General features: G+C 41.8%; 1 protein-coding gene and 1 pseudogene across 1 annotated transcript in view; both read right to left on the reverse strand.

Annotated features, from left to right (window-relative positions):
* LOC124613814 (LIM/homeobox protein Lhx2-like) overlaps window positions 1-25,607 on the reverse strand; it is a 352,891-nt gene extending 327,284 nt beyond the window's left edge. The window contains exon 1 of the mRNA XM_047142536.1: window positions 25,514-25,607. The gene's annotated coding sequence lies outside the window, so the exon portion shown is untranslated. The remainder of the gene's footprint in view (window positions 1-25,513) is intronic.
* LOC124614252 lies at window positions 1,600-1,717 on the reverse strand (annotated as a pseudogene).
* Window positions 25,608-27,137: the final 1,530 nt, after the last annotated feature.

The following is a 27,137-nucleotide window of genomic DNA, read 5'->3' on the forward strand; positions in this document are numbered from 1 at the left end:
CTCCTCAAGATGAAGATCAACGTAGCGTGGGATGTAGCTACCATTCCACCTGAAGTGTTTCGGGCAGCAGTAGAGTAATATCTTCTGAGATTCTAGGCTGCTGCCTACGCAGAAGTTCGTCACACTGGGCAACGTTTGTAACATGGAACGTAAACATGATACGCAGCTAACAATTTTTATCCTCTCCTGTGGAAATTAAAAGTGTTTCTTTCAATGGATTATTGGTCATTTCTCTTCCGGATGTCCTTACAAATGTTTCCACGTTTCATTGTCCCACGATTGCTTGTTTTTCACTGGGGTCCCATCAAAGTTTAGTTATAAGCACCCCGTACCTCGGAACAAACCGTTGCCCACACCGGCACATAAAGCTGTACGTGATCCGTGGGTCAAATAACACAGAAAATTGACAAAAGCTGACTGGGAGCGTATAGTATGATCTGAGGGTATCAATTTTGCCTATTTTGAAACAACGCTAGGTAAACTGCTCACAGACGTCCCAGTGAGTCGTTTGTTCTTCAGTGTGTGGAGGACATAGTTCACGTTAGAGGTAGCTCTTTGATGTGCTAGGTGTTGGAGCCTGTGACTGACAATAGAGTGCGCAACAACAAATGTGTTTATTTCAACATTCTCTTTGACCAAATGTTGCCCCTTCTTCTAAACCTTCAAGAGGCGTGTGCTGTGGACACTTGCGTCTCTCAAATTGACAGCAGCCACGTTCACATATCGCACCTCAACTAGTCTGCTAAATCACCTGATCTTAAGCACGTAGAAAATGTCTGGGACTAGAATGAAATTTTCACTCTACAGCGGAGTGTGCGCTGATACGAAACTTCCTGGCAGATTAAAACTGTGTCTCGGACCGAGACTCGAACTCGGGACCTTTGCCTTTCGCGGGCAAGTACTCTCCTTTCTTCCAGGAGTGCTAGTTCTGCAAGGTTCGCAGGAGAGCTTCTGTGAAGTTTGGAAGGTAGGAGACGAGGTACTGGAGGAATTAAAGCTGTGAGGAGGGAGCGTGAGTCGTGCTTGGGCAGCTCAATTGGTAGTGCACTTGCCCGAAAAAGTCAAAGGTCCCGAGTTCGAGTCTCGGTTCGAGACGCAGTTTTAATCCGCCAGGAAGTTTCATGTCTGGGGCTGTTTTCAACAGCAGGTGAGTCGTTGCCCTGAGCATCCCCGTGAACTGATAGCTCTACGGTATCTAATCATCACTGACTTCAGTTGGATATGAAATACGTGAAGAAAGTTGTGGACTCTCCGTCGTCGAATTCAGGTCATTACCCGCGATGGAATCGTTGTTACACGGTATTACCCTGCGAGTAATACATTTTTGCCCCGTCTGCTCGCCGGTATGGACAAAAATATAGAAACACCGTGAGGAACGCATAAAAGTAAACTTTACCCGAACGGACCATGAAGGCCCAACGGTGCCGACCGACCGCCGTGTCATCCTCAGCCCACAGGTGTCACTGGATGCAGACATGGAGGGGCATGTGGTCAGCACATCGCTCTACCGGCCGTTTTGTCAGTTCACGAGACCGGAGCCGCTACTCCTCTGTCAAGTACCTCCTCAGTTTGCCTCACAAGGGCTGAGTGCAGCACTTTTGCCAACAGCGCTCGGCAGACCGGATGATCACTCATCCAACTGCTAGCCCAGCCCGACAGCGCTTAACTTCGGTGATCTGACGGGAACCGGTGTTACCACTGCGTCAAGGCCGTTGGCGTGAGGAATGCAGATGCTAGACTAGCATGCAGTCTCCGCTGTTGTATCCGGTCACGAGCGGCAACTGTGTAATATCCTGAATACACTGCAAGTGTCATTTGTGCTCAGAACAATGTCCTGTCTAGTTGTGAGTGCGTGATGTCGCAGCTAGGTGACTTGGGGCGTGGGAGAATTGTTGGTGCTCATATGGTGGGTGCTTCCATAGTCAAGTTAGCAGAACTGTTTAGTGTTTCAAGAGGCAGTGTATCGAAGATTTACACCGCATACGGTGAAAGTGGAAAAATAACATAACGTAGTTTTCCACAACGCGGACATAACTGTGTGTTCAGTGTTCGTGATAGTCCTTGTAGAGAATTGCGACGAAAAATAAGGCAGCTGCAAAAAGACACCGCAGAGATGAATGTAGCTCTCGCGAACCCAGTCAGCATAAAAATAACACGAATGGAAATCCTTTAGCAGAGAATTGTAGGGCAAGCTGTAATTCCCAGTCTACTCAACAGTGATACGAATACCCCAAGTAGGAAAACGTTTGCCAAAGCCAGAAGACCTGGGCTAAGGAGCAGTGGAAGAGAATCATTTGGTAGGATGAGCCTTACTTCACATTTTTTCCAACTACTGGTAGTGTTTACGTCCAGAGAGTGAAACATGGCAGAGGTTCGGTGATGGTTTGGTCAGCCATTTTATGGTATACCATAGGCCCCATTGTTACTCTGCAAGGTCAAATTACTACCAGGAGTTATTATATACGCTTGACATTGTCATCATACTAACATCTAAAAGTCGAGCATGTTGCCGGCCCAGGTGGCCGAGCGGTTCTAGGCGCTACAGTCTGGAACCGAGCGACCGTGCGGTCGCAGATTCGAATCCTGCCTCGGGCATGGATGTATGTGATGTCCTTAGGTTAATTAGGTTTAATTAGTTCTAAGTTCTAGAGGACTGATGACCTTAGAAGTCTAGTCCCATAGTATTCAGAGCCATTTGAACCACTTTTTCGAGCATGTTGATAGTGTAAATATTGTGACTGCATAAAGCCAGATAAGGGATTTCATTGTACGGTTTCTGTACTTGTAATGACGTGTTTGTAGCTTTATGAGTGGAACACTTCATGTTCCCTTTGTAGTTCCTTCATGTTTGCTAAACTACACCGAGGTACCGAAGAACAGTGTATGGTAGTCGAGATTTCATGCTGCCTGCATTTTATGACGTGTATATTTTTATTGTATCTGTTTTTATACTACGAACATTCCAAGTGACTGGCTTCACTACTTGTACATTATACGAAATTTTGAAGGTACAGTGCTTCCTGTTGCATTTTTTGAGGTGGTTTTCAATTTTATACAACATTAATTTATAATTATTATAACAAAATAAGTGGTACATTCTCTGATTTGGATTATTTATTTATTGTATGTCTACAGTCTATCATTCTTGTATCGTTGGTTTGTCTTTATATGACACAAAGTATTTTTGTTTATAACTACTACCACAGTGTCACCTGGGGGCTATGATCCTTGAGTTGAGAGTCTTAGTCTTCATTGTGCTAATGTACGTACATGAGCTTGTATAGCCAGTGGAATATATACGTTGTTTTATATAATAGCTATTCTGTGCTTGGCTTCACGATACACTATTGTTCTTATGTTCATGAAATATCGTTCTATGATAGGATATAAGATGCATTTGGTCAAGATTCAGTGAAATTTACTACAGAAATTATATTCCATTTATTTATTGAATATCTACAGTGTATCAGTCTTGTATCGTTGGTTTGTCTTTATACTTTATATGACACAAAGTATTTTTCTTTATAACTACTTCACAGTGTCACCTGGGGGTTGTGATGGTTAGTTGAGAGTCTTCATTGTGCTAATGTACGAACATGCGCTTGTGTAACTAGTGGAATATGTAGGTTGTTTTATATAATAGTTATTTTGTGCTTGACTTTCCGATACACTATTGATCTCATGTTCATGAAATATCGTTCTATGATATGATATGATAGGATATAAGATGCATTTGGTCAAGATTCAGTGAAAATTACTACAGAAATTATAATCCATTCCATGGAGTAGTCAATTTTTACATCCCTTTACATCTGATACCAGTGCGCCTGCCGGCCGCGGTGGTCTCGCGGTTCTAGGCGCGCAGTCCGGAACCGCGCGACTGCTACGGTCGCAGGTTCGAATCCTGCCTCGGGCAGGGATGTGTCTGATGTCCTTAGGTTAGTTGGGTTTAAGTAGTTCTAAGTTCTAGTGGACTGATGACCTCAGATGTTAAGTCCCATAGTGCTCAGAGCCATTTGAACAATTTGAATTTGGGTTTCACCATTTTCCGTCTCTCAACATAATCCACAACACAGACGCGATGCTGCGTTGTACAGACCCTCATTGCAGTCATCCACATGAAATGATTGCTCTTGACAAAGGACTCTCACACTTATGAAACGAAGGTGCCAGTATACTTTAAGCGTGAAAACTTTTGCAATTAGGCTGCTGATCTTCTCACAGCAGAAAATGTCATACGATGTGTGTCTGGAATAAAGAAACTTCATGGGAATACAATACGGGAGTAGATCCACGAATGTCAGTGCCACTACTGACTTTAAAATGAAACTTTGTCCTCGGTAATCAAATCTTTTAGAAATGTAGTTTTTTCAGTTACGGAGACTCAAATTTCACAATGACCTACATCAGCAAGAAGTGCAACACTACTTCAACACTTTAAATGTCACAATTTGCTAGACACTAGTCGCTGGTAAAGGAAGTGTTCCAAGTGTCGTCATTGTATTTGGATGCAATACTGCTCCCACCGCTGCAGTGGGTTAATAATTCTTTGAAACATCCCCGAATCATCTCGTAAATCTTCACAAGACTAGAAATCGCTGCTACATTCGACATGGTGCCAGTGAGAATGATTCGAAGTCTTATATTGTTATCTAGCTCATTATTATTACGTGAAATACCAGTACATCAGGGAATAGTTCACTTTTCATCCGGATATAAGATTAGCGTTTAACCCGTTTTCAATGGCTAGATCATTACAGACGAAACATTGTTGGAACAGGACAAAGGTGAAGGAAATCAGCACACTCTATACAGGGTTTGGAGCAAGACTATATGGCAGTTTTATCTGCGAGGATATCCGGATCCTCAGAAGCTATCAAAAGCGACGTGTCATTGTGATATACGTGAAAATCATAACGTGATAGACTTGTGCTTGACACGTGAAGAGTCGTGTTATTGTCGCAATCAACGTGCGACTTTGAGCTGTGTGTTACTTTATGTCAGCATTTCTTACTTAGACCAGTAAGAGAAGGAAGTCCGGAGCTTATACTTTCAAAAACTGCATGTAATTGAAAGAAGCCTATCGAAGATAACGAGGAACAGAACAGAAAAGACGAGAGTTAAAGATGTCATAGTGACTGTTACGAAATGGTACTGTAAACGGACGGGTTATACAGTTGCACGAAGTGATGAAGAGTCGAGTGATGAATGGGAAGATAACTTTCCTTGCCAATAGACGAAGAATTTGATGATGAAGATGTAGGCTATACTACGGAGCTACGCTGCGTGGCTGATGGTTCAGAAAAGAAGATAAAACCGAAATTGAGCTATGAAATGTGTAATAAAACTTGAGGAAAGTATTTCTGTAATGATTCACTGCCGTGCATTCACAGCCGCGTTACGCACCGAATAATGTGTGAGAAGGCAAATAAGCACGAAAGGAAGAGCTACACATTTACGGCACTGCACGAAAGGAGAATTACGTCGTTTGTAGGGGATAGAACGAGACTAGAAACTATTTGTGTGTTGTAATATCATTACACTGCGGAATATTCTGAAAATGAGGCGACGACAAGTAATTTGTGAGCATAATGAAAACAGCGAAACATGGACTCCCAGTACAGTTGTCAACTGCTTGTAAGCGTGATTAGGTAATGAAGATGTTTGCTGGAAGTACAGCAACTGCTCAGTGAAGAAAGCTGATGGTAAGTGCAAGGGAACAGACACGACTACTCTTGAGACAATCGTCAAGTATTTGCTCTATCTGTGATGCATGTTGGTAGATAGCAAACAAACAGAGAAGGAAGAGTCGTAACAGTGAGGGCAGAGCGTTCGGCGAACAAGGAACGATACTCTCATTAAAGCGTGTCGGTTCGCAAGCATTAATCAGCACTACATGTCTCTGTGAGCTGAGCCGCCAGCTCGCGATAAACGCGCAGCGCAAACATTATAATTGTGGAGCTGCGGCAGGTGTAAGCGATTGTCCTTGCCTGGCGGAGAGCACGAGAGCGTAATCCAAGCGTCACTAGCGGAAAATAAATCTCTGCCATTATTAATCGGTAATCACTTCTTCTGGACCAGGGCATATAACAGAAAGAAGAACGACAAAGTCATCTGATCTCTCTCCTAATCGAGTACCACAAACTACAGTTCAGTAATTGGCAGATCTCTATTGTAGTGAGCGACTAACTCGGAATGTCCTGTCTAATAATGAAAGTCGAGTACAAGTAAACTGACTCCTAATAATTATCAGAAATTTCAAAAGATACAATGAAACTGATTTTTGCACCAGGGGCTCTTCCACTGTTTGTGTTGTGCCTTTATTCAAAGCAAGTCAAAGGGCGGAAGAAGCAAAGGCGTGCTGTGAATGTGGAACATGTGCTTCCCGAACCCCTCCCAGGCCACCCTCAACACGCACGCTTACCCTCACAAGAGAACCCACGCAGAGATCGTTCCTACCCAACCTTCCAGTCACTGATGATGAAAATGTTTATCATTTGCCGTTGGCGTCTCTGCGATTCAACGGCTTCTACTGTGCAGGTTATTCAGTGCCTGCCCTGCCACTGCAAAGCGTATACGAGAACTGAACGTGCATTCGGCCCCTACCCTTTTACGATTCCGTCAGTTTTACACAGCGAGATACACGATATAACTTTCTATATGACAAGCAGAGGCACGTAAAACAATGATTGCCTGTTGATGGCGTATGGTAAATAAAGACACATGTCTGATCCCGAAGGACCAGACTCACTCATTTTATTTGGGAATATTAGAAATGTATATGGGATTCTTTCGGACCTGCAGCCGTCTAGAACGAAATTAGAATTAAATATTAATACTTATCTGTGCCCCGACCCCGACTCGAACCCGGAATCTCCTGCTTACATGGCAGACGCTCTATCCATTTTTTTTTTTTTTTTTTTTTTTTTTTTTTTTTTTTTTTTGCTGTTTATCGTTGCGTTTGGTTTGGTCGTTGCGGACGTCGCAAGACATCCGTTCAAGTTCGTTGGTTGATCCTTCCACTCAGTTTCTTTATTACAGAGGCCAGCCGACTTTCTGACCAAACACGCAGAGCTACCGTGCCGGCATCCATCTGAGCCACAGACGGCACACAGGATAGCGCGACTGCAGAGACTATCTCAGGCACGCTTCCCGCGAGACCCACATTCTCACCTTATAGGTCCACACACTACATTCGTAGTGTCCCTACCCAACACACTCATTACTCGTGGAAGACATTCTTACCAAGTCCTGTAAGAATTCGGGTAATATGTGTGCGGAGATGTCCGAAAGAACAGACACCATATCCATATAAGTATATAGTTCTGGCAATACCGGCCATGACCTTCTTCTTCTGTGCGGATGCACACATATTACCCGAACTCTTACGGGACTTATTAAGAATGTCTTCCACGAGTAATGAGTGTGTGGACCTATAAGGTGAGAATGTGGGTCTCGCGGAAAGCGTGAGGGAGATAGTCCCTGTAGTCGCACTGTCCTCTGTGTCCTCCGTGGTTCAGATGGATAGAGTGTTTGTCATGTAAGCAGGGTATCCCGCGTTCGAGTCCCGGGCGGGGCACACATTTTGACCTGTCCCCGTTGATATATATCAACGCCCGTCAGCAGCAGAAGGTATTAATATATACTTCTAATTTCATAATGAAACTACACTTCTGTCGAGTGTATTTTCCCAGATATTGTGCTGATTTTTGTGAAGTATTCTGTATAAAATGTTACCAGATTAACGATAAAAGTGTCCGCCCCTGGTAGCTGAGTGGTCAGCGCGACAGACTGTCACCCCTACGGGCCTGGGTTCGATTCCTGGCTGGGTCTGAGATTTTCTCCGCTTAGGGACTGGGTGTTGTGTTGTTATAATCATCATCATTTCATCCCCATCGACGCGAAAGTCGCCGAAGTGGTGTCCAATCGAAAGACTTGCACCCGGCGAACGATCTACCCGACGGGAGGCCATAGTCACATGACATTTATTTTTAACGATAAAAGCGTATATGGTAAACTCATTTTCCATTGCATTAATGTATGCCGACCCATCAGATGCAATGACAGTAGAGACTAACGCTCCCTAAGAACTCTGTCTATGTTAGTAATGAGTATGATTCGGAAGTAAGACAGTTTTATAAGAACAGTTGCCTGAAAAGAACAGCAAGTTTCTCACAGTTTATGAGTTAACGATGAACATGGCGAAGTCGAAGTGAACGAAAGTACACTGATGTGCCATACTTTGAAACGAAAGGACCGTACATAGAAACAACCGCTGCAGCATAGTACAGAAAGTAACCGAAAGAAATACGCAGTGAGGTTAACAGGAATGACACTTTTCTTCGAAGACAGTAATTACACTGAGGTCACCACTACTTATAATGGTCCCCTGTATGTTACAGAAGGCGGAATACCGTTCTTAATAACGTGAGTGATCACCACGGATAACAATGCATGCTCTGCGATGTGTTCCCGTTCTAACTCCAAGGTTGGTAAGACGTTCTTGTGATAGGGCGTTCCAGTCCTCTTGCAGGGAGACTGAATACTGGTCTGGTGCCTGTAGACGCGCTGCTATACGTCTCCCCAAGGCATCCCACATGTGTTCGACGGGATTTAAGTCGCTGGCGGGGGGGAGGGGGCAGGGCAGTCCATCATTCGCCGAATACCCTTTCGTTCCAAGAGTTCCTTCACCTGCGCTGTTCGATGCGATCGCGCGTTCTCACCCATAAAAATGAAGTCATGGCTGTATGCACCCCTGAAAAGACGCACATGGAGATAGTGTGCAGTGTCATAATAACACTGAGCGGTGAGTGTATCTTTTTCAAAGATCTGGAGGTCAGTACGCCTATGCAACATTATGCCTTACCACACCACAACAGCTGGACCGCCAAGACGGGCTGTCTTGGAAAAGTTGTCTTTCTCTTTGCACAGACGGTGCACCAGCAGTGACAGGGAGACTCAAAGGATCTGTTCCAAGACTGGAACCATATTCATCGACCGTAGCTTCAATACCTCGTGAGGCTCTAGTGGTGAAGACTATTCCAACAGAACCTAAAAATGGTTTAGGTTCACTCATTAACATGGTAAATTTCATAATGCTAGGGCTCTTAAGACAAGACTCTTCAAACAATTGTGCCATGAATTGGGTTCTGAATACTGAGATCCGCTGGTTGTCAAAGATTTTTTGCATTGAGAAAAGAGCTAATAAATATTGTAAGAAGACTGTTTAGGTTTTTATGTTGGTAACGCCACGTAGCGCTCTGTATGAAAATCACTGACTGTGCTGTGTGCAGTCTGTGGCTGGTTGGCATTGTTGGAATATTCTCTATTGTAGCGTTGGGCAGTTGGATGTGAACAGCACGTAGCGTTGGGCAGTTGGAGGTGAGCCGCCAGCAGTGGTGGATTTGGGGAGAGATATGACAGAGTTATGAGAGCGGACGATCTGGACGTGTGTCCCTCAGAAAAACGAAATTTGTAACACCGGATGTAAGTAACTGATATATATATAATTTGACTTTTGAACATTATTAAGGTAAATATATTGTTCGTTCTCCATCAAAATCTTTCATTTTGCTAACTATGCCTATCAGTAGTTAGTGCCTTCAGTAGTTAGAATCTTTTATTTAGCTGGCAGTATTGGCGCACGCTGTATTGCAGTAGTTTGAGTAACGAAGATTTTTGTGAGGTAAGTGATTCATGAAAGGTATAGGTTATTGTTAGTCAGGGCCATTCTTTTGTAATGATTATTGAAAGTCAGATTGCGTTGCGCTAAAAAAAAAATATTGTGTGTCAGTTTACTATTGATCAGAATATGTAATGAGAGAAATGTCTGAGTATGTTCAGTTTTGCTCAGCTGTTTGAAAATCAAATAATGTAAGAGGTTTATCAACACAGTCATTCATCAATTTTTCTAAGGGGACGTTTCATATGTCGACCCTTAGCCAAGGATACCTCACTGGAATCTTCTGATTTTTTCTTGTAATTTGTGTAATTAGTGTAGCTTCTGTTTATTGCTAGCGCGTAATTGTAGAGAGAATCTCCAACATTTTTAAACGTTTCCTCTTACGTTCGAGGTAGATCCAAACGGCGACATAGCGTACGAACTCGTTTTAGATCGTCTCATGGTTCTTGAGAATAACATGGCGAAATGTTTTCCATCCATCACTGTCGACAAGTGCAAGTGCGTGCGCAACCCCTATGCTGTGTCAGCAGTATCCACCACCGACTGTTCTCTGGAGGAAGAAGAGCGACTCGCAGAACTTCAGACAGGCCGAACATTCAACTGAAATGTTGTGAATTGGCACTTATAAAGTTTTGATCGTTAGAGAAGGAAGAGTACCCAGTAATAGCACTGGAAGCAGTTAATACCCTGCTGCATTTTGTCACCGCCTATTTGTGCGAGCTGGGATTTTCGGCACCAACCAACATAAAAAATGAGTAACGTGAGAGATTTATTTCAGTAGAACAGGAAATGCGTGTGAGTTTGTCTTCAATTCTACCACGAACTGAACTTTTGTGTAAGAAGCGACAGGGAAGTTTCTCACTGATAACTTAAACTTGTAAGGCGTAAGCCAATAGATAACGTGTAATCAAGTTTAATTTCTGGAATATTATTATATATTTTGTTGTTATTTTTTAAAAAAGTATTCAGTGAAATTACTTCATTTACTTTTATTAGCAATGTCATAAACCTTCAGAAGTACCGCGCCATACCTAGGAGATCGTACAAGTTGAGGACCACTGATATAAATGATGACTGGCCGATGACATTGTTACCCTTAGTGAAAGTGAAAGTGAACAAGAAGTGCAGGATGTGTTGAATGGAATAACCAGTCTACTGAACACGGAAGGAGGATGGAGAGTGAATTGAAGAAAGATGAAAGTCATAAAGAGTAGCAGAAAGGAGATTGATGAGGTGTGTCGTTATCACCTTGAAGGTAACAGCTATCCAATATTTGAGGATACGTATAAAAACGAAGTTAAAAATTAGGTAGACTAAAAAGATAAGGAATGAGGAAGTTCTCCACGGAGTCGGCGAGAAAGGAACACATGGAAAACACTGGCAAGAAGAAGGTACAGAATGGAGTGTATCTGACATCATGGAACAACTTCGATGATAATACAGGGAGGGGTATAGAAGGAAATCTATGGTGAGAGACAGAGATTGGAATGTTGTTGTTGTGATCTTCAGTCCTAAGACTGGTTTGATGAAGCTCTCCGTGCTACTCTATCCTGTGCGAGCGTCTTCGTCTCCGATTAACAACTGTAATCTACTTCCTTTTGAATCAGCTTACTGTTTTCACCTCTTGGTCTTTCTCTATGATTTTTACAACCCCCTCCCCCAAGCTTCCCTCCAGTGCTAAACTGGTGAGTGTCCTACCAACCCATCCCTTCTTCTAATCAGTTTATGCCACAAATTCCTTTTCTTCCAAATTCCATTCAGTACCTCCTCATTAGTCACGTGATCTACCCATCTAATCTTTAGCATTCTTCTGTAGCACCACATTTCAAAAGCTCCTATTTTCTTCTTGTCTAAACTGCTCATCGTCCAGATTTCACTTCCATACGTGGCTGCACTCCATACAAATACTTTCAGAAAAAACTTCCTGATGCTTAAATCTATACTCGATGTTAACAAACTTCTCTTCTTCAAAAACCCTTCTCTTGCCATTGCCAGTCTATATTTTATATGCTCTCTGCTTCGATCACCATCAGTTATTTTGCTGCCCAAATAGCAAAACTGATCTACTACTTTAAGCGTCCCATTTCCAAATCTAATCCCCTCAGCATCGCCTGATTTAATTGGACTACATTGCATTATCCTCGATTTGCTCTTGTTGGTGTTCATCTTATATCGTCTATTCAAGAAACTGTCCATCCCGTTCAACTGCTCTTCCAAGTCCTTTGCTGTCTCTGACAGAATTACAATGTCATCGGCTAACTTTAAAGTTTTTACTTCTTCTCAGTGGACTTCAATTCCTGCTCCAGATTTTTCTTTTGTTTCCTTTACTGGTTGCTCAATGTACAAATTGAATAATATCGCGGATAAGCTACAACCCTGTCTCACTCTCTTCTCAACAACTGCTTCCCTTTCATGCCCCTCGACTCTTATAACTGACATCTGCTTTCTGTATAAATTGTAAATAGCTTTTCGCTCCCTGTATTTTACCCCTGCCACCTTTAGAGTTTAAAAGACAGTACTCGAGTAGCATTGTCGAAAGCTCTGTCAAAGTCTACAAATGCTGTAAACGTCGGTTTGCCCTGACCTATCTTCTATGAGAAGTCGTAGTGTCAGTATCGCCTCGCGGATTCCTACATTTCTTTGGAATCCAGACTGATCTACCCTGAGGTCGGCTTCTACCAGTTTTTCTATTCTTCTGTAAAGAATTAGTGTTAGATTGGAAAATGTTTAGCAAATAATTGAGGACGTTGGATGCAATTCGTGGTGCGATCAATACCAGATAAATCTGTCTGCTCAAACTTAGTGAAAGAAGGCAGACCAAGATAATGGTGACCGTGACGTTGGAAACCGGTTGTTGAACTGAATAAATAAATCTGCGATCAAGATCTGTTTTGGTTCCCACGTATTCAGAAAGGAGATTGATGTTAAACTTAATGTCAAGACTGGGAATCATGAAATAGACGAAGTTACGGAATTATGTTACCACGGAAGCAAAATAACACGTGACGGATGAAGCTAGGAAAAGATTAAAGCGGATTAACACAATCCAAGAGTAGGCGCTGGTATCAAACATCGGTATCAATCGAAGGAAGAAATTCTGTGAATGTCAGTTTGGAGAACAGCTTTGTACGATAGCGAATCATGAACTGTGCGAAAAACCGAGAAAAAAGAGAATCGAAGCGTTTGAAATGTGATAGAATAGAACGTAGTTCAAAATTGGGCGCCAGGCTCTCTGGTATGGATGTGTGTGATGTCCTTAGGTTAGTTAGGTTTAAGTAGTTCTAAGTTTAGGGTACTGACGACCTCCCATAGTGCTTAGAGCCATTTGAACCATTTGAAAATCAGGCAGACTAATAAGATAACGAATGAGGAGGTTCGCCGCAGAGTCAACGAAGAGAGAAACGTATGTTAAACACTAACAAGAAGAAGGGACAGGATGGAGTACTTGTGACACCAGGAAATAACACCCGTGGTACTAAAGGGAGCGGTAGAGTGTAAATACTGTAGGGGAAAACAAAGATTGGAATAATTCATCAAATATCTGAGGACGTAGAAGGTCACGTCGAACCAGTCAGAAGACTGATGCAAAAAAAAGGTAGTTTTGCCGGATGCTTAAAACTTGTTATAAATTAGATACTCAGAGAGCTGTAATGAAACGTAACCTTCCGAAGCTTAACATGACAAACGCAATGTGATACACAACTTTGGAAAAGCCCATTAGCGAGGGGGCTAATTTAGAAATCAACCATAGAAATTATTTCAGTGAGTTCCATATTTTTGAAGGTATGATATCATAAATTTGAAGCTGTTTTCCGGATGAGAAAATTTTATCAGTTTCATCACAGTTAATGTAACTGTGGCCCTAATTAAAATTAAGAAGAAATTTTTTTGTGCGCTTATAGGAATATAGAGGGCTGTGCAATATGTGAATTTCCAATTTTTCAATTGTTTGTGATGAGATACAGACTTTACAATGATTTTGCGTAGTCACAGACAGCAGAGCAGTCGCGGCATAATCGTGACATTGGAACTGAAACGTCAGGTGCCAACTACTTTAAGTAGACTGCATAAACAATTTCTAGGCCGGCCGGTGTGGCCGTGCGGTTCTAGGCGCTTCAGTCTGGAACCGCGTGACCACTACGGTCGCAGGTTCGAATCCTGCCTCGGGCATGGATGTGTGTGATGTCCTTAGGTTAGCTAGGTTTAAGTAGTTCTAAGTTTAGGGGACTGATGACCTCAGATGTTAAGTCCCGTAGTACTCGGAGCCATTTGAACCACTTGAGCAATTTCTAGGCGTTCACCAGTCTTCTGGCTCCTTGTCGCAGCCCACAATGAATTCCTCTCCTGTGTTAACTTCTTAATCCCAGAGTAGCTTTTTCATGAAATGGCCTCAAGTATTTGTCGAGAAGAAGAGACAGTTTAATACAATATCAGACAGTTTAATACAATATCAGACAGTTTAATACAATATCTGCTAATGCATTTATGAATAATTAACCTGGCAATTGAAGAGGCAGGAAAGGAGAGATTGTAGAGGCAGATAAACATTGGAATGGGTAAAACAGATTACGGAGAAAGTACCGTGTATTCTTCATATCTCCAGGATAAGATGAAATCGAAGGAGAATGGCATTATGGCGACCATCGACCATTAGTAAAACACTATCGTTCATCTTTGATGTTATGATATATTTTGCTCTCCTCTCTTTGTCCTTGCGTGTCTGCGCCATTACGACTTGTTCAGTTGTACTGTGCTTCCACGTTTCATTGCAATTTTTGGTAACGAGTCCCTTGTTGGTGATTTCAGTTCTCTACCATGCCCTTCTTAGGACTGGAATTACCACAGAATTAAACAAACCGAAAGGCTATGGTTTGTCTAAAAAATAACAAAACATGTTGAGTGATCCACAGAAAAACATGGCACAAAGGCACGAAAGGTGAAAGTTTTTATTTGATTGGCAACGATAAGTAAAGCTGACAACGTGCAAGTTGTGTAACGTCTTTCACATTTTAGAGCTTTCTTTTTATACCACCAGTATAGTTAAGTATCACTGGACGAAGCAACTTTTTGATTGCTGGAAACTGTGTTTGGTGCCAGCGAATCCCTACGATCGCAAATTCGGAATGTATCCCACTGACTAAGTTTAGTGTGGCCTAAAACTGAAGAATTGCAAACACGAAGGTTGTACGACGAGTTGTTCGTGAAAGGCACTGCGAAGAATGTTTTGCTTCTTTAATCTGAAATAAATTGCCCACTCTGATGACAGTTAAATGGGAGTGTGCGCATTCTGTAGATGCTTATTTCCAATAAAACCTCTTTCACATGTGATACAGACAGAACTACGGAAATCCTGATTTAAATTAGGCGATATGTTGCATTAAGATCCCCGCGAAATGATCTGCTAGCTATTGTTTACAAAAATCTCTGCAAATCATATCAGCATTTTGCAAGGTGTTTCCCTGACAAAGCTGAAATAATTCAACATAAGAGGATTTCAGACAAATTTGAGGCAAGAACCTAAAACTGGCACAGAAACAGCTAATAATCCTCAATCTTCCAAAGCCCTCTGGCAGTTTTCTTGTCACAAAAACTTCCAGTTCCGAGCCAGAGTCGGCGGAATCTTATCAACAGAAGAATATTACGATGTTATGTGCTGAAAACAGAAAGACTCGGTGAATTCTTACCGTTTACGATTCCCACAAAACCGTCATCTTAAACGAGCTACCAAAATAGAAATTAACCGTTGATGGCGGTTGAACAGTTACAGGAACAGTGACTTAAGAATATGCGGTAATGCTGCACATTTTTGTAGAGAACAGGGAAATTACAGAGACTTACTAATTCGATATAAAGACCTGCAGTATAGAAACCATTTGACTATTAGCTTATGCGAAGCCCAATTTTCGAGTCTATTCGTGATACAGAGAAAAAAAGAAACAATATGTCACATTATATCTGCGGCACAATGTTTGCTTTTGCCGAATATAAGATTTCATACTACACAGCGACTCTTTCAAAATTACCAGCATTTGCTAATTATTTTAGCATCTAGAGTGCGGAGAAATGTGGAGCATCTACTTTCGACCTTATACACGGGGTGAACCGAAATTTCATATTAACAATCATTTTGAGGCTGAAGCTCTTCTGTCCGTGTTTACTTACAAATAGGTTTGTTTTTGGAGAGGGCCCGCCTTGAACAAAACACAATTTCTATTTTTATTCCCCAGACATGTTTCGCTGAAGTTTCAGCACTATCAGTGGGTTTTTCGTTATCATCATGTTGTGGATTTCCTGGGTTTTGATGGTTTTGATGCTATTTAATGCACTTGTTTTTCGTCACAGCTTATCATTTTGGCTGGTTTCACCATTATCTTCACTATGAAGGCCTGCACTAGGTTACTTACTAGTGCAGACCATTCCTAAAACAAATCTGTGTGATATCCATATCACACGACTCAGCCAGCACCTACTGCGTATGTGCTACCCTTGTTATCTTTTGTGTCAACGGATAAAATGATAAAGATGCACCGGGCCATGTATAACACCGATAAGCAAATTCTAAAATGATATCAACTTCAACTGTGTTGCAGCAACCAGACATATCTGAGATACAAGCACGCCTGTGTCTAAAAACCAACAAAGCGGCAGAACATACTTATCTGCTCGTGTGCTCGTCATGTGAGAACAGATGAGAATGCATTTAGTTCCAGTATTCACGTGCTGGACTGGTGTAATTGAGGAAAGCTTCACACTGCGGCAAGACAGGCTCAAAGAGAACTCTTCTTGGTCACTGCCGTGCGTGTGTACAACCAAGCAGGCTAGGCAAACAGAGAGAGAACAAACCATTCCGGAACTGTGGGGGGAGACATTTGTTCGTGCAATTACTCTTTCAGAATTCATATGTTTATATATCTTCATATACCCACCTGTTATGAGACTGGTGTTGGTAAACCTCCAACTTCACGGTACAAAACTGTTAAAATACATACCGCGGTAGCAAATCTGATATCTCTAATCATATCGGCGGCTATAGCATAGCAGCGGCAAAGGCTATGGAATTTATTTCGTACTTCTGTACCCTCTTACTGAGACAGTTCACAGATAGCATGGATTAAATTCCTTGTACTGTTCCTTCTTTTTTTAATGAGAGAGATACATCTGATGCAGGACAGAACGCTATTTTCATGTAAGCTGTCCAGCGTAGTGATCGACAAGTACTCCATTGTGATTTATTACGATGCCCAGCCAATCAAACACCGTACTTCTGTCCACGTTTTAGAGCAATTATTGGGGAAAATTCTCCCTTACGAACGTATTATGCAGTACTTTTTGAGATTTACCATAGTAACATTTAATCACTTATTCTTATATAAATATACTTATTTGAAAACTTAAGAATTAAGTTGATGTATTTTCAGCTATGACTCTGATCTCATAATTTAAGCACCCAGTTCACAAAATTCAGTTTAAACATGTAGGCTACCTGCTTTGGTTCGTCTTTCACCGAAAAATTTAGCTTTATGAAATCAGTCGCAGTATTACTAAAAAAGTACTAATTCTATAAAACATAAAAGAAATTTGTATTTGTGACAAGTGAGGCTGACGGTGCAAAAGAAATATACATCTTTGAGGATGTAGGGTACTGGCGCAGTAGAAACGGTAGAGAAGAATTTAAGCAAGTGTCAACAGACAATAGCACAATAGGAGACGCGTCCCGACGCACAGTATTTAGCGAAACTGTATCTACATTGTCGAGGATCGGACTCAAGTAAATAATTTCATTGTTGCTACTATCAGGAGGGCATGGAACAAGATTTGAAGGAAGCATTGATGTACACAGGTAATGTTTAGTTTCACTGATAAAAATTATGTTATAAATAAATAAATGTAATAAAAAAGTCACTGCAAGGCGAATTTTCACCTGAAGTGTTTTGTGGTGTTATCAGATAGTAATCAACAACTAACGATGAATGTATTCGTGTTCTCAGACAGATGTCTGCTACATTTTTAATGCCACAGTCACGTTCTTTCCTAGTCCAAAAGATTTTAGAAGCAAATAATCTTATGCCTTCAGCTTTACATGTGTAACTCTATTTCTTAACTCTTTTCACTTATTACAAGCATCATCACTGGAGAAAAAGCTGTGATTATGCTTGTAATAAGTGAAGCCGGTTGAGAAATAAAAAATTACACATATACTGCTGAAGGCTCAAAATGTTTTACTTCAAATATCTGACGCCCGTAAGCAGTTACCTTTATAAAGGTCTTCAAACAATTTTACGAGCTAAATAAATTTCAGCTGCCATACAGAAAATCAAATTCATCGATGGTGAAAATCATGATAAGGAAGTATCGCTGCCAACGTCCTATTATTAACTCAAATAAAAATCTTATCAAGTTATTCTCCACATTTCCTCCACTTTGCACCAAAATCGCTTCAAACCTTTGTTTTATGCAGCACAGAAACGACGAGAGTTATAGTTAAGCGATATTAATACATATGTGTAAGACACGAGAGAGTGGACAAATACCGACTTGTCTGTATCTCACTTCATAATCCACGGTGATTCCTTTCAAAATTAATAGCGATTGCTGCTGCAAAAATGTGACGCATCAACTTCAGAATAATTTACACACACTGAGCCAAATAATAACGCACGCTTCATGCGGCGCGCATATTCTTTATACAAAGGAGACCGAATACAATCCGGTATCGACATACATTCCTGGGGGCTGTAGAATGAGATTTTAAACCAGTTCTCGCAAACAAACTGTTCCAATATGTTAGTGCAAGGTAACAGGAGCTTTAATTGTTTTGAAATCAAAATAAGAGCGATCCATTTTTCTTTTAACTCTGGCGATAGTGATCCCAAGGAAGAATGTTATTTGTTACCTCGTGATCATCAAAAAACATCTTGGGTACTTCCGACATTATCCCCTTCAAACAAGCAAACCCTGAGCAAAATAATACCTCTGCCATTTAACGAACTTTTTGATTTAAAATGATTTGATAAGACTTAATAGCTACTATTTAGGGTTTTAGTTGTGACCTTAGGGAAGTGGATATACCCTCTGTAAGCCAGTACAGAACCCAGTACAGGACCTCCAACACGCTCTACAGTTGGGTAACGTCAGTCTGAATTGTACGCTTACTTTGCGTTGTTCATATGTAAACAGGAATTGTGATAAGGAGCGTGGGGAAAATTAGACTCATGGGTGACATTACAAGATAATAGTGCTCGGTAGCGCGAATGTAGTCTAAATTGCCCTGGCTCACGGGATATTTGACAGTAATAATTGTACCCGTCACTTTTTACCTGTGCAGTTCGTGTCACGAAAATCTTCGTTGATACTGATTTCACTAAGTGGGTGGTAAATTCAGATGCCGCTTTCGTGACACAGAATTAGTTACAGGTGACAAAATATTCAATGATATCGTGTTTTTATCAGTAATTTTGCCTTTTTCTACACTATTTTGGATAACAATCAAGTTCTTTGCTTTGGCTTCGTTGTACGCCTCTACCAGCTCGTGGTTCATTTGTAACTTTTACCACGTGTGCGCTAATTACATAGGCGCCGATAGTTAGTCCCGTATGGAAGTCTGCAAAATCTGACGTGATTTATGACCAATACCACACACACTGTCAGTATTAGACTAAGGTGTTACTTCGTCCGCAAGCTGGACATAAACCCCAACCTCATTCTAGCGCACGAGCGGGCTGTTTTATGCTTGAGCGAATAAGCGTGTGTATTCCTGTAATAAGACAAGGAAAGAGAGAATAATGTGGTACTTACAGTAGCTTGTATAAAAATTACTGACATCATGCAGATGGTATTAGCATTTGTTCTGACTTTCATACTGGAGGAAACAGACTGAGGCCCCTATCTAATTGTAATTTAGACACCTTGTCCTTCCACAAATGACTGAAATTAAAGTTACGATGATTCGTCAGGAACGCTTGATCAGTATTTTCAACGTTCGTCATGACAACGTTGCTGCAGACGAAGGGCTAAATGCAATCACAATAGAATTACTAAATTTTCTTGCGTACTAAACTTGATAAAATTTGGATGTAGTCTGTGCCATTTATTTGGGGAAGAGATACAGAGAAGTAACACGAAGTTCCCTTGTTTCCAGCCGAGTGAGTTAGTCAAAATGGTGCGACGTCTCGACTACTGTTACTGATATTATCTTCTGTCCGAGACACTCATTAAAAAGTTGCACAGGTTAGACAAAAATCATGAACTCTATATGATTTCAGCTTCTCGGGATATACAAAGAAATCATAAGGTTAGTTAGTTTCCTACTAATGTAAAATGCGAAACAAAAAGCGACTTCAAATGCAGTGGTTCACATAACGTACAGCATTCCACTTAATACATTGATTTCCAGGACCCACAGTACTATCTGTTAATGAACTTGCATCTGTCGAGATATCCTCTGGCATGTGGCGATGTCTGATTATCACGAGTTTTGGCCAACTTCTGTAGTGTTCATAGTTCAGTACCTTTTGGTGAAAATAGGATCCGTATTATTTCAGAGAAGGGGACAACACGTATACATCAATCAATCAGGATTACTACAAAAAAGTTACTCCATTTTAGTTTAGTACTGATGACACAGTTACCAACAGCGACAGCCTCTACTATCAGGTAATGGCTCTGAGCACTATGGGACTTAACATCTGTGGTCATCAGTCCTCTAGAACTTAGAACTACTTAAACCTAACTAACCTAAGGACATCACACATATCCATGCCCGAGGCAGGATTCGAACCTGCAACCGTAGCAGTCGCGCGGTTCCTGACTGAGCGCCTAGAACCGCTAGACCACCGCGGCCGGCTACTATCAGGTAATGTTCTGCGTGTAAAAGCGTATTGTCATTAAATAGAGCATTTCAAAATAATATTAGGACAAGGCATATAAGTGTGTGGAACAACTTATGCAGTCATTTTTCATTGTGGATGCGCTTCTGGGAAGTTACATCTCACAAAACGTTACGCATTAAACCGATTCAGTTGATTAGATTCTAAGTTTTAAATCAACGAAACAGGTCATACCCAGTTCAAAGACAGAACCAAGTGACTCATTTCAGTCACAGTAAAATAAACAATACTTTAAATACGTCGAAGTTCTAAAGAAGATTTGTGCATAAATATTGTTTACATTTTGGGCAAGTACCTTATTTTTTGTTTTTGCTACATACTTATTGTCTCAGAGCCAGCATCTGTTAATCAAGAAAACAGTTTACGATTAAGAACGTGTAGTTTAATTTTTATTGTGATTTTTAAACGGCTTTCCGTCAAGAGCACTGAAGCCGTTACAGTAAGCGCACAACGTCCGTGAACACACACTCACGGTTTCAACACTGTCGCTAGATAATTCCGCTCTTTTCATGTGCTTGACAATACCATATTAAACAAACCGCAAACACGGTTGAGTAACTAGTTGGTCATCATGCTTTCAAGTCTGTTCCAGCCTCTCGTATAAATGCCGAAACGTTATTAGTCAATAGAAGGGTTTGTACGTTTCTGGCCATTTCTATATCGGCTTCTGCAGTGCTTCTGTGGTACTTCAGTCTCAGTTTGCACTTCCATTTCACCCGCTGTCACCTCCGATAGCTGTTAATCCAGAGCCAATAAAGGGGCGAGAGCTGTGCAAAACCTCGTATCTCCACAAGTGCACAGGCGTCACAATTCGGCAATCCACCCCTTCCACACACCTCCCTCATCCCTCCCACCCCCCTCAAATACAACTTCCTGTCACCCCCTCACTTTTAACGTCGCACTGATGCCTGCGATTTTAATAATAATAACAGCAATATGTAAAAAAAATCTTATAAGACAGTAGTAACAATTTGTTTACGTCGATCCTTAGTACATTGCTTTAGTATGAAGTACAAGAAATTGCAACTCAGAGAAATGCAGCGTTGACAAAACGCATAAGCCTACTTCCGAAAATTTGTCAAGTGCATGTACCAAGGAATTAATTTGAGAACCATAATGGCGACAAACCCTCATAACTTTGACAAAGCTATAATTTACTTTCCCTAACTCAAATTCCCGTGGTTTGCCAGTTTGACTTGTGGATGCAGGAACCTTGCCGAATTTGTTGTTGTGGAAAGGCACGTTCATCCTTTCAATGGCCGGGTTTACCTGGCTGGAATGTTACCGGTGACGTTACCAAGTTTTTATTCTATTTTTTCACCCTCAGTATTAATTACCGTCTGATGGTTATAATTATATTTTCTGCCTTAACTGTGCACAGTATTAAAATTATACACTTGCTTACTGAGCTTTTTGTCTCTAAATATACCAAACTGGATACATTTTGTCTTTGTAAATTAATAAATTTCAGAACAAAATACAGTCATCAGTTGAAAACATATTTTTATTTCGCTATACCGGTCTCGACATATCACTTTGTCATCTTCAGAAGCCTATAAAATTAGGAATATTATAAATCTTTAGACCTTGGCTGCACGTTTATGTAAAGTACAAGAAGTATATTACAGAAACTTAATTCGTCTTGGTTCAGCAGATGTCAGTATCTTGTTCACAGAAACCGGTAAAGCGAAATGAAAAATATATTTGCAGCCGATGGCTGAATTGTATACAGTTGCTAAAAATTACAGCCACGAATAAAAGAGGAAGACTTAATAACGAACGATTAAAACTCGGTGACGAGACCACAGTTGAAGAGGAACTGTGAGCAACCGTTTCACTGTAAGGAAGGAATTTTCAATTCAGCGGCCTGTGGAAACTTAAGGTGGAGGGAGTGCTGAGCACGAAACGAATAAGAGAGGATATTTAGGTGTGTCCTCGTTGAACGGAAAGGACTTCGGGGCAGCCAAGTAAAGTTGAATAATCTAAGTCTCACAAGAATATGCCTCCACTCCTGCCAAGTCCAGCTAAAACGTATTTATTCAATGCATTGTTAATGGTGTGAATTTGTCAGAAGAAATATGTGGTTAACATAGAGGCCTAACGATTTCTTATTTTTTTGTGACTGATACGTAGTCCAAATGAACTCAGTTCCAAATTCGGTAAAGGCTAGCGTGGAATTTAACATTCGCCACTGCTCGGCATTCAGAATCGAAGTCGGAACTCGAGTTGGTTATTTGCCAATAACTGCAGCTGTTACTGCAGCTATAATAACGTATTCTGACATCAGTTATTGGCCTTTACATCGCTGTCATTGTACTACTGTGAACAGCTTGTAGTCTGTCTACATGCACAGTCGATATATACCAGCGTGCACGTAACACAAGGGTAAGATATTAGGAAAGGCGACTTTACAGCTGTAAAACTTTCTTCCCCTGAACCGTATTTTCAAGCTAAATACGGTTCAGAACGGGCTCACAGCTCTATGAACTGGATCGTTTACACTAAGATACAGGGTTCAAATGTCTCTGCGGTTTCGCCAAACTATCCCAAATAAAAACTATCGTATTAATAAAAGACATAAATTCCTCATAGAGGTCGGGTGTCATGATGTAAATGTGGATAAATAAAGTGCGATCCAGATCAAATGCAGAAACTGTCGCCCACGTGTTTTGTGTTCAAAATAGCCACTGTTAAGGCTCAGTGGCAGATGGAGTGCTAGTGAATGCCCTTGACAGGACGTTGGATCATGGTAGAAAAATTGATGTTATAGAAATGTTGTAAAATGCAAAAGTAGTCAGAACAACAAGAAAAGTAACTACGGGGCACTAAAAAAGTTGTTCGCACCATAAGACAATTACAAACAGCGTCACGTAAGTAACTGAATATTTAATTCAGGCGTGTCTTGTTTCTGGTGTGACATTCTATGGTAACGGTCAAAGAGCAGGGAGAGGGGAAGTGAACTGTGACGTTATTGAATATTTTCAGCAGCCAGTGAATTGCACACCAGTCCAGCTCGTAACTTAAATTTACATCACCGATCCTAGTGAATAAAATTGATCATATCTAGGAATCTGAACATATTTGAGCACACTACGTTTGCCTTAAGATGGGATTTCGCAGAACGGTGGGAAATTTATCCCAAATTCTCCGTAGGACCGTTTCCGCTCCAAGGTGTGCAACGCAGAATTAAAAACGAGATACAGACTCAACGAGTATGTAATATATTACTGTTTCAGTACAAAAGATAGCTATGAAAAATGCAAGCCGCCATGACGTCCGGCTTTAGCGTTTCGTAAGCCCCTGATTACGTTTTTTAAACCATAGCGTGGTGACTGAAGCAGGTAAACAGGTTCTGTCTCTGCTCCTTCGCGAAAATATCAAAATATTTTGCTTTCTTATTACAGTTTCGTGAAAAAAAAACAACAATGTGCAACTCATTTCAAATTTCTATCGCTATTTTGACAGACGCTATGATTTATTAATATCATATTCGAACGGCAACTTTTAGGCGGGGATATATATTTATTTTTCAAACTCTAACGGAGCTAATACACAAGTTTTTAGGGTAAAAAGGCTTGAAAATGTTGCTTCAGTAAACTGTCTAGGAAATGCAACTTTTGCGTCAAACATACGACACCATGCTTCCGTCCGGTATATCATGCTGCGGAATGAAACAAACGTCGGAAAGCGCATCCAGAGTCAGCTGATGTATGCAGCATTTGTTATAATAACATCTGATCCCTGTGTTGATAACTGATCTAAGTAGAGTTCCAGACGACACTGAACGCGCAAACAAATTACGCCCGTCAAATTTTATCTTTCTGCGAGAGTGTCAACGTATCTTATCCTGTACATCACCAGCAGGGGTTTGGACTTAATTGTCGCTTACAATTAACACTTTTGCCACGCGTTAAAACAGAAGTCAGAAAAATGGAATTTCCTGAACTGTGCATGTCGGAGCAAGTTCATTACCGGCGCTTTCAGTCTTTCCGCAATGATACTGTCATAAAATAACCAAAGCCGCGCTACAGCTGACGATGGTTTTCTTTGAGCGTGGAACAGCAAAAATACTACCAACAGCTCATTTTAACTTTAAAACAAGAAACCAATGTCGACCCGCTGTGGCACAGGCTGTGTTAAAACGTGAGTTATTTGAAGATCAAATTATTCATTAAAATCTTAACTAGTAAGGAGAGTGCAGAATTTATTCAAATCTTCAATTAATTTTTGCTTCTATTTCGTGCCGGTGATACGAACTTTTGACTAGAAATCACCCAGTGGTGTTCAGTCACACAAATGTTTCGAACATTAGCAAACACGTAACCCGAAAAGGAGACCTACGAATACCTTTACAAACAATTAATTATGATTGACAGGAATTTAGTCATTCTGTATCTCTGGTTTAACATTCGAGAAATTCTACGTGATGAAAAGTTCATTGTGCAAATCAGGAAGAGAGAATCAGCCAAAACTTAGATGATAAACACGTCATTTCTGTCACTTTTCAACTGTATTGTGAGAGGAGGGTATTGCAACGTATTTCAAATGAAAACAAACGAAAAGATAAAAATTCATTCGGGTAGGAGTTACTTCTAAGGGTTGCTCTGGTATTGTGAGAACGTAAATATGGTCCCTAAAAGTGTGATATAGCACGCTGGTTATTAGTTTTGCTGTGAAAATAATATTGTGCTGCACAAGCTACCGAAGCGGACTCAGCGGTGGGTCATCAATACAAGCAGAGCCAAACCATGCACTACCTACGACATGCTCCGCTGCGAATACAAAGAGCAGTGACGAGATGCTTCGGCAAAACAATCATACCTATGCTCGGTAAATAAAAAAAAAAAAGAGGGATGAGAGAAAAATAAACTAGCGCAGAAATCTACAAAACAGAAAAAAAAGCAGGCATACAAGATTGCAGGCAGAATGGATGTAGCTATCGTACCTACCACCACTGCATGCCGCGCGGTCAACGTACGCACTCCGAGGTCACAACAACAACGGCGCTGACGACGACGACGTCGACCGCATCGTGACTCAGCAAGCCACAGACGCGCGCGCCGACGTCACGGGACCTCCCCGGCAGCTCTCGCGGCCTGCACTTCCCCCGCCCTTTTTTGTGTGACTTCTTTATTGCGCGACAGCCAGTCGGCGGTGTGTGGCTCAATCTCTGACCTGTCCCTACGTTACGGGATCAGTTTTACAATTGTGCCACAACTGTCCTTCTGGGGAGGAATGGAAATAAGAAGAAGAAGATGATGATTAAAAAAAAAAGCAGGGGTGTAACGAAGAAGGAAGGACGGGGTCCCGCGACACCTCGGCGTGCCGTTGCCTTGGTAACCTAACGCAGCGTCCCGGTAATAAATCCGCTCATTTAAGGAAGAAGTGGGGGGATAATTGTAGTAGTAGTAGTAGTAGTGGTAGTAATTAGCCGGCACGGAATGTAAAAACGAGCGAAAAAGGCAGGCTGCCGGCGGCCGCCTCTGCGGGTATTTGACACTCGTGTCACTGAGAGCGGCCGCGACTCCCCTCCCCTCCCACACCGCGACCGTTTCCCCCTCTCTGCCTCCTCCTTCTTCTTCTTCCGGCGCGCCGATCCCGCCCGCCGTTCCTGCCGGCCCGCACGTCGCGCTGCGGCAAGTTTTTCCCGCAGTCTGCCACGGCGGCCGCCGGCCGGTCCCGGGATACTGTGACGGAAGTGGTGGGGCGGAAAGGGGTTGCCGGCAGGAATGACGGGAGGGAAGTAGAGGGAGAAAGAAAGGCGCGGGACACGCCCACGGCGGCCAATGGCAGCGCGCGCCGGGGCGGGGCCGCGCCGCTATTGGCCCGCGCAGCGCGCCTGCTCGGGCGCCCGAGCGACAAGATGGATAGCTGACGATCGCCGCTAACTCACTAGCGCGCTGGCGGTGGCCGTGAGAACATCGCAGCGGGCTGCCACTGCGGAGGCGGCAGCGACACGCCGACATCTGTGAGTGACGTTCGCGGCGGAGCCGTGATGAATTCTCAAAACAGAGACAGGAGTTCGGCTGCTTGAACGCAACGCAACTGGAACGCATACCTCCTCGTCCTTCTCGCAGATAACCTTATGCCGTCCATGTAGGACTTCGACCGTGATTTAAGTTAAAATTGTCAGTCATTTCTACTTTCTTCCATGACGCGTCCTGATGGCCAGCACTATCACTTCGTGTCGATAAGTGACCTTACACTACACTGTCTTGTATATTGCCAGTTCGTCTGTCTTAACCCTCATTTTGCTAAAAATAAGTTATTATGTATCAATTGTTCCTAGAAATCGCGCTGAAATCGTAAGCTATAAACAACAATATTATAATGCAGCTACTTACAAGATTTTCCGGCCAGAAGAACACTGAGGGTAGTTACGAATACACATTTGCATCACTAGAATAACAAACACGAAATAAAAACAAATTCAGTTCAGAGATCGTATTGTTGCCTCGTAAGTCAAAGAGCTTTACTAGCTAACATGGCGAATCAACGATACGATTACATGTAGAGCCTATATATGTGCATATGTTTCAAAAGCTTTTTCGCAGTCTGTAACCGTTAGA

This window comes from Schistocerca americana, chromosome 4 (genome assembly GCF_021461395.2).
Source record: "Schistocerca americana isolate TAMUIC-IGC-003095 chromosome 4, iqSchAmer2.1, whole genome shotgun sequence".
Lineage (NCBI taxonomy): Eukaryota > Metazoa > Arthropoda > Insecta > Orthoptera > Acrididae > Schistocerca > Schistocerca americana.